The sequence below is a fragment of the Mesocricetus auratus genome, unplaced genomic scaffold, assembly GCF_017639785.1.
Source record: "Mesocricetus auratus isolate SY011 unplaced genomic scaffold, BCM_Maur_2.0 Super-Scaffold_100024, whole genome shotgun sequence".
Classification (NCBI taxonomy): domain Eukaryota; kingdom Metazoa; phylum Chordata; class Mammalia; order Rodentia; family Cricetidae; genus Mesocricetus; species Mesocricetus auratus.
In genome coordinates, this window is record NW_024429205.1 from 27,179,716 (window position 1) to 27,193,905 (window position 14,190).

Here is a 14,190-nt window from a genome sequence, read left to right on the forward strand (position 1 = left end):
AACCATTCCTCTGATGATGGACACTGATGGATGTCAAGCTTGGTTTCATTTCCTTGCTATCATACAGAGTAGAATAAGGATGGGCATAAAAATATCTTTATGTAAGGTAACGACTTTTCTAGCTATCTGCCCAGGAATTAAATGGCCCAGAAGAGTTCACACCGGGGCTAACACCAGAGTTTACAAAGAACTGTTGTCTTAGGATTTCTGTTGGTGTCATAAGACAACAAGATCAAAAATTGAAAAACTATTTTAAGAAGAGAGGGCTTACTCCATCACTGAGCAAAGTCAGGACAGAAACTGGGAGTTAGGAACTGATGCACAGGCCTTCAAGGAATGCTGATTATTGACTGGATTGTCCACATGGCTTGCTCAACCTTCTTTCTTATGCAACTTAGTATAAATACTAAGTACTTATGTTGTTCATAAGTGCCTCGGCACACCCACATACGTCCTTAATGAATAATAAACCCTACAGACTGACCTCAGACAATCTGATGGAGGCAGCTCTTCAGCTGAGGCTCTTACTCTCAGATAGCTCTACTTATGTCAAATTGATAAACATGGCATCAAAAAAACTATAGAAACTAAATGTCAAGGAAATAAAATTACCAAACAGAGGAATAAGATGGACAAAGATTTTGAAAAGTACTTGGAAGCACTTCACCACCTCAAGACATCAGGGAGAGGCAAATTAAAACCATGTTGAGATACCACCTCACTCAAATCAGAATGTCTTATATCAAGAAACCTGACCAGAAATGTTATAGAGGATATGGAAAGAAAGTGGCCTTAATTCAAGCTGGTGGAAATGCAGATTAATATACCCATTATGGAAATTATTTTGGAGGTTCTTCAGGAAACTCAGAATAAATGTACCATATGGCTCAATTTTAACTCTTAATAGATACACATTAAGCAATATTTAGTCCATAAACATCCTACTGATTTTTTGTAGCTAATCCAATTATTGAAGACAAATGCCAAAATGTTTAATTAAAATATAATAAAATATATTTTCTAGTTCAATTATATAATATTAACAAGAGCAAAGTACAACTGAAACGATCTCAAGCTAAGCAATTTTAAAATGAACATATGAAAACAACGAAATAATAGGCAGATACAATGACTATTAAAGCACATGTTCTATTAGCTAACCACATGATGTTACTGCCAAATGCCACTGAGATTTTAGTGAAAGTAATATAGTAACAGATAGCTTTTGGCAATCTTAAATTGATTCAACTTTGTCAATACAACTTTTTAAAACCTATAGAGAAATGTAGTATTGATCCGTTTACTTCAGTCTGTAGTCTAAGCATTAGAAATATGGCCCTAAGCATGATTCAAAATTAGAGAAAATTCTAGACCTGTGACAATATTGCCACATTATTCTTAATTATGGCAGAATAATAGTATCATGAATGTACAAAGAAAGAGAATATTTATTCCGTAGGATGTTATGAGGCTATACAAGGCAGAAAACAATACTGAAAACTCCAGAATTGATATATTCACTTCGAAATAAAGATGACTTACTTGTGTATTTATAGCTCCAATCTAAGTTCAAATGGAATAAATCTTAAAATTCATCTTTGACTCAACCTTCAATGCTGACTGCAATGATTCCTTATATTTACAGTTTAGAAGTGTAGAAGACAGAAATGTCTTATATTTTCTGCTCTTCCTTTGTAAAATCAGTTTGGCTGGCACCTGTGTGTATCTCCAGACCCTAGTTAAAATTGTCATGCATTTTTGCATCTTGAGCTTTTGTCTTACTGATTTGAAGACTTTGCTTCATATTGTAGCTTGGATTAACCTTGCCATCCCTTTAATGTGTGAACCTTAGCGCTGATTACACTGTTCCCTCCATGTAGAATTCACTGCTTCCTTTCAATTTTTCCAGTTTTACTTTGAATTACAACCCTCAGCAATGCCATCTTTAAATCATCGATTTCACTCTTCTGTCCATTCTAATCTGTTCACTTAATATCAGCCAGATTTTAAAAAGAAAACCTCCAAATGTGTGTTAGTGAATTTCCAATCACAGAAGTCCTTAGAAATGCTTTCCTTTCTGTCAGAGTGTCTCCATATTGCTTGATGATAGACTAATTGATTGACTGAAGGTTGTTCACCTGCATTCTTCTCTGGTGATATGACATCTTTACAGCACTTTTCTATCTATTATCAACCCATCAATCATCAAAATCATAGCATCTGTCTTCTGTCATCAGCTTTCATTCTCCTCACATAGTACTGTAATAAGAGCTATGCGATGTTTTTTTCTTTACTAGCACATAAACTGTTGATGACAGAGCTTTCTCTATTTCTTAACACCCGTGATAAATGTTTATAAATGAATAACCCATAAAATAAAGTTGCTTTGTATTTTGACAACAACATATATCAAGTATGCAGGGATAAAATCATATAAGGTAGGTGAAGAAGCAGCATTTGTTTTCAGCTTTTTCCTTTTATGGCAATAGCATTGCTCAGACTACTAAAAGTATTTTATGCAACCACATTGAATCCAATATTCCTTGTTTTTATAACTTTATTTGATTTTCACAGTAACCTTATGAAACAAATTAAATGTCATTGGCAGCTGATAAAACAAGTTAATTTGTAAAACACATGATCAGGGTACACATCTGTAAGTTGACTGAGGCAGGATTAACTTTATAGAGATTATGCCATTACCTGTCATTTAGGCTTCTTTTGGTTGTGTTTGTATTCATGACACTGTGAGTTTTAAAGAAAATTAATGCATCTAGCACGATCTATTCTGTTTCCTTATCTCATAGATCCAGATGTTTTTAGTGGTTGGGACTGCTATTCTGATTCGAGATGGCATTACTTCCTGCTTCTCTTGAGACATTTTTTTGCAAAGAATAGATAACAAGGAATGGTGTCAGATAATGAGGAAGATGGAAACAAGGCAGAGGAGGCAGAAGAATTCACCACCACCGCCCAGAGTGCATACAGTAAATACTTATAGAGTAATTGAAAAGGTAGAGTGAAAAGCTCATGACTGGGACACACAAAGAGAAAACAGCAGCCAAAAGTATATGAAGAACTCACCAGGCACACTTGGAAAGATGTGGAGTATGGAAATGTACATACATGGAATGCAGAAGAGAAGGGTCCTACTTTAAAAAAAATAATGGAGTATTTCCAATTAACCTTTTTCTTCCCTTTCACCCAGGAGAAACCAGGATGGATTTTGGTTTGTGCTTGTTAAAAAATTATGTGTGTATGTGGCATGGGTGGGATTTTTCTTCCAACATACTGAAGAGATGGTCATGGAAGAATAAGGGCTGGCAAAAAAAAGGGAGGTCAGGGATGTTCCCAAGATATTTGCTGAAAATTCAAGCAACCACATGCCTCAGTACAGCTGTCATTCAAAAAGGGTTCATAATCAAAATTTTTGCTGTTAGTGCATTATTGTCTCATTTTTAAGTATATAAAAAACAACAACATAAATAATTTAAATCATGTTGATGGCAGAACAATTTCATAATACCCTAAGTTTAGTAAAAAATGTAAACCCTGTATAGCCAGAACTATTCCGGAAAAGTCAAAAGAGGTTGGAGGCTTCACATTAAATTTGTATTACAAGCAGACAGTCATTAAAACAGTAATATACTGACATGAAAACACATGCAGAAATTAGTGTAGCAGAATAGGGAGCTTAGAAATAAATCCAGATATATCCAGTTACTGAATTTTGGAGAAAGGCTGTCTTCAATGAGAACTATAAGGGAAACTTGATTTCCACATGTGTGAGAATGAACTTGGGTCCTTATTTTTAAAGTCAACTCAAACTGAATAACCATATTTAAACATAGACTGTAATACTTCTAAGGAAAAATAGTGGGTAAAGGCCATCAGCATTACAAACAATCCTTTGGTTTTACAATAGAAGCTCAAACCATAAAATCAAAAACAAACAAATGAGATTGAATCAAACAAAATAACTGCCTAAAAATAAATAAAATGAAAGGAAATGTATGGTTTGGGAAAAAAAACTTTTAATCCACATATCTGATAAATAGTTTCTCTTTATTAATACTAATTAATAAAGAATCGTAAGTTCAGGCCATAGGGTAGAACATTTTGTGTTATTCAGGTAAATAAACATAGAATCAAACTGCACCATAAATAATTATCTTTACACCCATTAATTAGTAGAAATCTCAATCTTCAGGAAAGCTTCTTTTTGAAGCAGATGAATATTCATACTAAGACTCACAAATTATCACTATATAGAGAGTGAGGGACTGTGGAATGCTCTACCTTAAAGAGAACACCGCTATTGAGTCCCTTCTCCCAAAGGGGGACCATCAATGAGAGGAAGCTGAAAAATTGTAAGAGCCAGCAGTAGTAGATGGCTGCTGCAAATGGTGATTTTGTTCACAACAGTCATTCTACACGAGAACTCTCAGTAGCTCCAGCTGCATGCATAAAATCTCCACAAGATTAAGTTGGCCAAAATTACTACATGAATCAGGGAGATGCTCATGAAGAAAAGGTCCATCCATAGCTGAGGAGCTATTGGCAACTTATGACTAAAGAGGGAGGGAAAGTCAGCTTTCTATGGTTGTGCCCCCTGATAGGCTGCCCATGTAGGGGGTCCTATATCCAGGCAATCAGTAAGTTTGTTTTTTTTTAATATCACATTCATTAAGTCAGAGAAGAAAGTGTTGGAGAGAGCCAGGAGGAGTTGGAGGTGGGTAGTGGAGAGTGGGTTTTATCAAAACACTTACAAAATTCTCAAAGGATAAATCTTTTAAATGTGCAATATACAAAAACACAAAATACCTTTCAATACCAGATATTGTGATTAAGAAACGGGCAAGGATCTTGAATAGATATTTGTCAAAGGAAACAAGAAATGGCCAGCAATTATGTTAAAAGATACTCTGAATCACTGAGAATTAAGTAAACATAAAACAAACCCATTTGAGTCGCTCGTGGTGCTCCTACTAAAACAGTTATCAAAAAGACAAAGAAGGACATGTGCCAATGAGAGGGCAATGGAAATCTATGTTTATATACTGTTGGTGGGAATATAAACTGCCGCGTCTATTACAAGTGGAATGAAGTCTTGAAAGGAATTAAAAATAGTTCTGTCACATGACCCAGCAATGCATCTTCTGTGTATACACATCAAATCAACACCTAGAAAAGATATCTGTGCTTCCCCGTTCATTGAAGCATCATTCAAAACAATCACTGCATGGATATAACATGAATATCTACCTAGAGTATAACTGATGGGCAAATGTGTCAACTAGACTTAATGAAGTGTTATTTGCCTTTTAAACAGAGATCAGGCGATTTGTCTTACTATGGGTTATCTTTGAGCATTATGACAACTGAAATAAGCTGGACACAAAAATATGAATTATTTGACTGAGAGGTGGGATGCAGATAAGAAAGGGATAAGAAAGGGAAGGCACAGAGGTGGGGAATAAAACGCTGATTACCTAGGATGGTGGTGAACAAGGAACAGGAGTATTAGGCTAAAGTAACAGAAGATTACAGTAACTATCTACAGACTTTAAAATACGGGAGGTCAACCATGTTAAATAATGGCTATGCCAACATTATTCACTACTTTACTGTCTCAATGTACCTCGTGAAATCATCTTTTAATCCCTCAGTGTTCATAACAAAATGTATTTTAAAAAACAAAGAAAAAGTATGAGGCAACATGAATTATATAAATAATAATTTGAGAAAGTAACTTGAAATACTAGATTACTTAAAAGACTTGAGCAGTTACTACACATTTAATAAAATAACTATATTTATTTCATCAAATAATGTTCATAGGTATTGCTCATTGTTCAAGTAGAAGAAAAGTCTTCCAGAATGCAAATCTTAATTGCATGGAATAAGGTTAAAGAAAATGAAAGCTCCAAATATGTACTCCAGGTTCTAGAAAGAAAAACACAGGAAAAGACTATATTAAAATTGTAAATACAACAGCAAATATGACCCACAGCTGAAGGGAAGTATTTCTCACTTAAAAGTACCCAGTAGTAACTGATAAGTGAAATAAAAATTCATTCACATAAAAATGTCAAGGTGACCATTTCTAAAACTAAGAATAAACTTAATGGTGTAAAACATAAAAAAAGAAAAAAGTCACCTACAAAAATGTACCTACCATACTGGCACCACACTTCTCAGAAGCAATGCCATTTGCTGGGAAGTAATGAAAACCACCTGGAATGATCCCTGGAAGCGTTCTTTGAGTTGGTATACTCACCATCAATTAACAGTGAATTCAATTTTGCCAAACATTAAGATATCAGAAAATGTAACTTCCAACAAAACTTCCCTTGGAAAATTACTTGAAGATGTATAACGCTAATGTAAAATGATAACAATTAAGTAATATAATACAGAGAGAAGAAAAAGAGGCCAAAATATTGCCGGAGATGAAATGAACATTGAGTTTGGACAAAAGAGAAAAGACATGAAAGAGAAGTCAATAGAAAGAAATTGATGGGGGAATGATGGAATGGACTAGTTTTCCTAAATAAATGGAATGATTAAGATAAATAAAATGAATTACAGGTATAAAATGCAAATAAAAATGAATGAGGAAGATGACAACAAATTTTAGAAGAAAACAGAACAGTTTTGAAGATCATGTTGAGTGCAGCTTTCCCACCAGCCTGGTTCCAGAGCTGCCAACTGCCTGGGCTCTACCACAGTTATAGTCCCTAAATAAACACACAGGAGGCTATATTAATTATGAAGTTGTTGGCTGTTTGCTTGCTTCTTACTGGCTAGCTCTGACTTAAGTATTTAACCCATAATTGTTAATCTAAGTATTTCTCTTACCAGAGTAAAGGGGTCCAGACATCTTATCCCTATGATGGTTACATCATGACTGCCATTGCCTCTCTTTCCCAGAATTCTCCTCAACTCCTAGTCCCTATTGGCTAATAGTGCTTTATTGACATATACACAGGACTTCCACATCAAGACCATTTCTGAGATATAAAACTAAGTCCAGTTGCAACAGTACCAGAGGGAAAGCCAGTTGGGCTTGCAGAAAGAACAGGTAAGAAGTTAGATGAATCTCGACGACACCATGGTATTGGGAATGAGGCACATTTCTCCCAAGGAGAATAAAGAATGGCAAACAGATGCACCAACAATTTTTTTAAATGTAAAATAACTTCAATGTGTAAAAAACAAATTTTTGGCTTGATTTGGATTAAAGATGTTAACATATAAAAAACAGTAATTAATTTTAATATTTTTAAAATATTTGTGATATTACTCATCATATCACAAATGTAATACTGGCATTTCATTATAACTCAGCAGTGAATATTTACACGACTGTCATCATTGTGAATAATGTTTCTTGGAGGATTGGTGGGAGTGGCAGAGAATTAATATAGAATAGAGGATATAATGGCTTCATCATGGTTATGGAATACAATGTAAATGCACCCAACCTTGACAATGCTGAAGCTAAAATACAAAGGATGAAACCTGGGAGTCGATGATGGGAGCAAAGATGAGAACTAAACTGGAGTAAGGATGAGTTATAAACGACCAAGTTCTCATTCACAGCAGGGAGTATGTCCATAAACTAATAACTTCATAAATCAATATGCACACAGATAAGCCTAAAAAGGCTAAAAAGTTGTACTGTATGGCATGGTAATCTATTTAATATCTAAACTATGAATAAATATTAATTTCACAAAAATTTTAAAATAATTTAACTGATATATTGTGTGTAATATAAAATGGTTTGGAACTTGGTTGTGTTTAGTTTTCAGATATTTTGCCGTTAACATTGTCCTATTTCAACACAATTATGAAAAATTATTGACTGTAAGATGCATGTCAATTTTAGAAATATTAAAATATGGAGATAAAAATGAATGCTTTAGAGCCAACATAATAGTAAAGGCCACATATAATTCATATAGACGTCCTCTATAATGTAGCAGAAACAACTTCAAGTGTGAAAAAGTCACTGAATAGTAATTTATTTCGAAGAATGGCATATCAGCACGCTTATCAGAATACAGAGGGTGGTATCTCATCAACATTTGTATTCAAGCCTGGACAGTGACATATATGCACACAAATAGGGCTAATGAAAAGGCTTCATTTTCCAAAGTGTTGCTGCAGGAAATCCATATACATTGAATGTGTAATCTACAAATAGGCAATAAAACAGGGGTGAGTGATTATCCACTTACATGTGAGAAAAATTAGCCTACTCTGAGAATCCCAGAGAAAACTGTATGGTTGACCATTGCACAATGTAAGTCCCAGTCATTAAAATGACTTTTCCTTACTGAATTAAGGTGACAAACATTTTTATCATTAAAATAGAAATATCCTTCTATTGCCTTACTAAATTAAGGTAACAAATATTTTCATCAGTGAAAACATGAGATGCAAATAATCTTCCATGTGTACTTATGAAGTCTCAACAACATGGCCTACTAAATGAGACCTGACAATGATCACACCAGCTGACATGACCTGGGAAGGGGAAACTTCATAAGGCCCTACCCCTGGACCAATAGCTACAAGCAGTTAATGACTGTTAAGAGAAAAACCAGTGTTCTCCAGGGACCAGCCGCCAGATAGGTTGTGCAGTCCCAAGATGTCATCCCTAAACACAATGTATTATTTTTTTTGTTTGTGTATGCGTTTTTACCAATAATAGTTAAAGAAAATGTAATGAATTTTAGAGGGAGTGGGGATAACACAGAAGGATTTGGGGATAAAAGAACATATGAAATGTAAAAAGAAAATAATTCAATAATCAAAGAAATGTTTAAACACCGTTCTGTTCAATGGAGCTATTTTTTGATGAAAGAAATTACCTCAATGAGAGGAGGGAGAGGGTGAAGCAAGCTTGTTGCTAATTTAAATAAAAAATGAAAATAAACCAATCTTTACAACCTTATCCATGGAGATCTTACAAATATGTGATCAAAATCATTCATTCATTTATTAAGGATGATACTTTTGGTTTCATATGTTCATACATCAATGGATAAACTAATCTGAGATATTTTAGAGACTGTTAGTTGAGACCATGTTGCTTACATGATAATGGAGAATTAACTATTCTCTACTTGTTTGGTGAACAAATATCAAAATTTCAAGTATTTTTCACTTTGAAAGTCTATAGAGTATGTTTTGCATGTATGACAACTTGATAATTGATAATAGAGCTAATATTCGTTCTGCTATTTCTCTCTCCAAACGCTTGAGGTATTAGTTGCATCTAAAAGGAGTAGAGGTTTTGTTTGGGTTTTGGGTGGTGGTTTGACTCATGGTTTCAGAGCTTTCAATGCATAGTCAGGTGATTCTATTGTTTTGTTTAGGTAAGTGTGGTGATATATTATTTATTATTTGTTAATGCTTGTCTGGGGGTTCAGAAAGCAAAGCTAACCACAAGTCATAGAGGTCAGGCTTTAATCCCAGCAGCCATACTGGCTAACCATAGAGCCAGGCAGTGGTGGCACATACCTTCAATCCCAGAACTCAAGAGACAAGCAGATGGATCTCTATTAGTTCAAGTCCCCACTGAGCTAAATGAAACTGACCAAGTCCTAAAGAGAACTAGCACACATAAAAGTAACATCCGCACTTGTGAAGACACATGCCTAATCCTACAATTTGAGAGATATAAAAGGAAGAGGCAGCAGTCTGGGATTGCAGTGTGAGGCTTGGTGTTACATGTCATTAACTGCTGAGGTTTGGTGGGAAGATTTAGTCTCCAGCCATATTGAGGAAAGGCAGCAATCTAGGATTGCAGTCTGAGAATTCATGGAGCTACACTGATCACCCTTTCAGCATGAGGTAGAGGTAAGAGCTAGTGGCTGGCTGCTTTGCTTCTCTCATTTTCAATTTGAAGCTTGAACCCCAATATCAGTCTCTGTGTCTTTTATTTTTCATGTTACAGGTTAGTCCCTGAATCCATATAATCCAATATCTCTTTCATGATGGATACAAAACCATTGCTCTGATTTTCTTTCACTGGACTAAGTCTCAGCTTGTAATATTGCCATAGGCTGGTGATAAAGCCTTTAGAACATGGGACTTTCAGAGATATTTATATTCTAAGTCATGAACCCATATTATCGCAATCAAGAGACAACTCTCAGAGCCTCCTTTTGAACTTTCTTCATCACACCCATTGGTATCATTCCAAGAGTATTGACCATTATCCTGTATTCTCAATGCTCATTTCTTGGCATATTTTAGGATCTATTTTGTTTTTATGTGTATATGTTCCAGTGAGTATGTGTGTATGTGTGTGTGGGTGGTGGGTGTGTGGGTGAAGGGGTGCCTGCAAATTCCCAAAGATGGTGTCAGATCACCTGGAGTTGAATTACATAAGTGCTGTGATCCAAACTCCAGGCTTCTGCATGAATATTACATGTCATTAACTGCTGAGTCATGAATGTTACATGTCATTAACTTCTGAGTTATCTTCCAGCTCCCACTTTTTACTTTTAATGCCTTTGCCTGATTTAATTTTATATGAGTAAAATAATACTATAGAAACATAAATGAAAATATTATCCTGTCAAAAGTACACCTGTAGCCATGTATAGATTAATAGTAAATTTTCCAGATTTTCATTTTAGAATTTGAAAAAAAATGTGGAAGACTCCTCTTTTCACCTCAAACAGCCTCTTTGAAAGTCAGTTTAACAGCAATGATGAACATGAAATCCCTTGTTGTAATGTAGGGTTGTTTATCAAGAGTCTCAAGAAGTTACACGAGGACAAAATGGATCATAGAAGGTGATAGGAAAAGTAAAACAGTCTGACTATGCACTCTACATTGCACTGAATAAAGCTGCACAGGATAGAAGCAAGCTTACTAAACTTGAAGTTTCCTTGATTACCTGACAACTGTTGAGCTGTTAATGAATCTCTACCCTGAGACTATGGCTTTTTGGGATGCCGATTATCTGTGTTGTGTAGATTTATTATTAGAAACAAGGATGATTCTGTGAAAAGTTTGGAAGGAGAGCAGATTCACAGTTTTACATAGACAGTAAAACTACCATCAGAGTACAAGCAAAGGGTTTGCCCACATATGTATTTACAACCTTTCTAAAACAGTTGCGAATCATTTAGGTAGTTATAGAGTCCATTACAACAGTGAGAAATTACACTTAGGAAATTGAATGGCTTTACTATAATTTGATTTTTTTCATGAATCAATGATCTGCTTCCAATCACTCACATGGCACTGTTCATTTAGGCTGTCTTGTAATAGTTATGCTCAAGATGGAGTCATGTTATTGTCTAGCTGGTGCCTTGCTGCTGCCATCAGGTGAGAAGCCCAGGATTTATGTAATGGCTTCCTTTCCACATAGCCTCATCATTCGTAAAGTCTGAAACTTGGATAGTGCCTACTCTAAAGACAGCAAAAGGAGAAGTTTCCAGGACAAAATGCTTCAAAGACCAAGTGAAAGGGAACAAATTAAATTCACCTCCCCATAGAACATTGTCATGTGCTTTGAGGAACAAAATGTTGCCATGGATGTCAGAGTTATTATATCACATGAAGCAAGATTTGAAGGTTTAGCATTTTTATCAAATCATGCAAACAGCTGTGCATGAGGTTGCTTCCTGGGAACCTACAAAATTGAGGGAGAGAACTGATTCCACAGGTTTCCTATAACCTACACATGCACACTTAGTAAACAAAAATACTCACACATATACATAAATAAATCTAATTTAAGAGATGATTCAGTGGTTCAGGTTGTTATTTCCCTTGCAAAGGATCTGAGCTGGGATCTAGCACCTATAATGGGCAGTTTTTAAGCTCCTGTAATTTCAGTTCCAGGTGACCCAACATCCTCTCCCAGCATCTGAGGGCATCTGCACTCATATGCACATATCAACACACAGACACACAAATATGCATGCAGTTAAAAGGGAGATAAAGACTGGGCATTAGTGGCACACACCTTTAATTCCTGCCCTCAGGATCTCTATGAGTTTGAGACCAGCATGGTCTACAGAGTTGAGTTCCAGGACAGGCTCTAAAGCAATACAGAGAAACCCTGTCTGGAAAATAAATAAATAAATAAATAAATAAATAAATAAATAAATGAGGTAAAAGTAATTTACTGACACCGTTAATTCTTTTATGTTTTTGAAAATAGACCTTTCCAGACTAAAATCTCATTATGGTTTCCTCCCCTACTCCTTCTTGTTCTTCCTCACCTTCCATTCCATCTGAATCCACTCCCATTTCTATCTCTTGCTAGAAAAAAGAATGGCAGCTAAGGAATATTAATACCACACAGTGCAATATAATATGACAAATAAAAACAAACAAATAAGAATGTGACAAAACAGCCAAACAAGAAAAAAGAGCCTAAGAAAAAACAATAAATTCATATAGATGCTCAGACTTGTGTTCACAGAAGCCACAATATATATGCAAAGAACCCATAATGTATTTTTTAAAGAAAGTCTTAACTTTATGACATTATGAGATAAAGACACTCCAAAAATGCCATTGAATTTTCTTTCTGTTGGCCATCTACAGCTGGCCTTGGGAACTGCCCTTGAGTAATTTGTTTCCTCACTTAGACTCCCTTGGAAAATACTATTATTGCATTTGCAAATGGCTCTCAATCGGAGATAGCTTCTGGGTTAAGGATAAAGACTTGTCTCCTTGTCTCCTCTCAGCTCTAGGGCCCCATCCTATGCAGAGGCATGTAGGCTCAGTGAATTCATAGGTGTACCAGTCATTTTGTGTATAGAAGGCCTTGTATACTTAATGCTCGCTATCTCCTCTGGCTCCTACTCTTTTCCAGTCTCCTCTTCGGCAGAGTTCCATCAGCTCTGAGAAAAGGCTATGGTGTAGACATCCTGTTTAGGCATGCGTGGCCCAAGCTCTCTCTCTTTCTGTGCATTTTCTGGCTGTGAGTCTCTTTATTTGTTCTCATCTGCTTCAGGACATGCTTTTCTGCTGAAAGCCAAGCAAGGCACTGACAAGTGTATAAGATAATGCCACATTCCATCATCAGAACAGTAGTATTTGGTTATACCCTAGGTCCCTGGCCTATCTAGTCTCATGTTCTTGGCCACCCAAGCAATGTTGGGTCTGAGTCTCATGAGGTGGGACTCATGACAAATAAGACATTTGCTGGTTACTCCTGCAAGCATCATGCAAACATTGTACCAACATATCAAGCAGGCTGGTCACTTTTATAAAGCAAAGAGTTTGTAGCTCTGTTAGTGTTTACCTTTCTCCTTTGGTAGTATGCATAGTAGTATGTAATTTTGCTTTTATTGTACATAAATGAATGTTTTTCCTGCATATATCTGTGTACCACGTGAATGCCTGTCACCTAGAGAGGACAAAAGAGAGCATCAGATTCTCTGAAACTGGAGCTACAGAAGATTGTAAGTTGCCTGTGAGTGGGTTTTAAGAATCAAACCCAGGTCCTTTGGAAAAGCAGCATAAACACCAGGTCATCTCTCAACCCCTAGTGTAATATTTTTATAGTTTTATGTGTTCATGTCATGAATATTATTTGGGAAATTACAGAAATATTGTGATTACTGTAGTTTTTATTAAAAATTTTATTTTTAAATTTAAATTCAAATTAGAAACAAGGTTTCTTCACATGTCAATCTCATGTCCCTCTCCTTTTCCCTCCCCTCCTGCCACCCCCTCCCACCACCCACCCAATACCCCCTCCTTTCCCCAGGGAGGGTGAGTTCTTCCATGGGGGTGTCCATAGTCTGTCATTTCATCCAGGACAGGGCCTAGACCCTCCCCCAAGAGTCCAGGGTGAGAGTGCATCTCTCATTGTGGCATGGGCACCCAATGTCCATTTGTAAGCCAGGAATAAATACTGGTCAACTACCAAAGGCTCCATAGATTGCCTAGGCCTCCTCGCTGACACTCCCATTCAGGGGGTCTTGATCAGCCCTATGCTAGATTCCCAGGCATCAGCCTGGGATTCAAGAGTTAACCCTTGTCAGGTCAGCTGTTTCTGGGGGTTAAACCAGCCCAGTCTTAATCCCTTTGGCCATCAGTCCTCCCTCTCTGTTACTGGCTTTCTTGAGTTCAGCTCAGTGATTAGCCTTGGGAGTCTGCCTCTGCTTCCATCAGCCACTAAATGAAGGTTCTGTTTCCCTG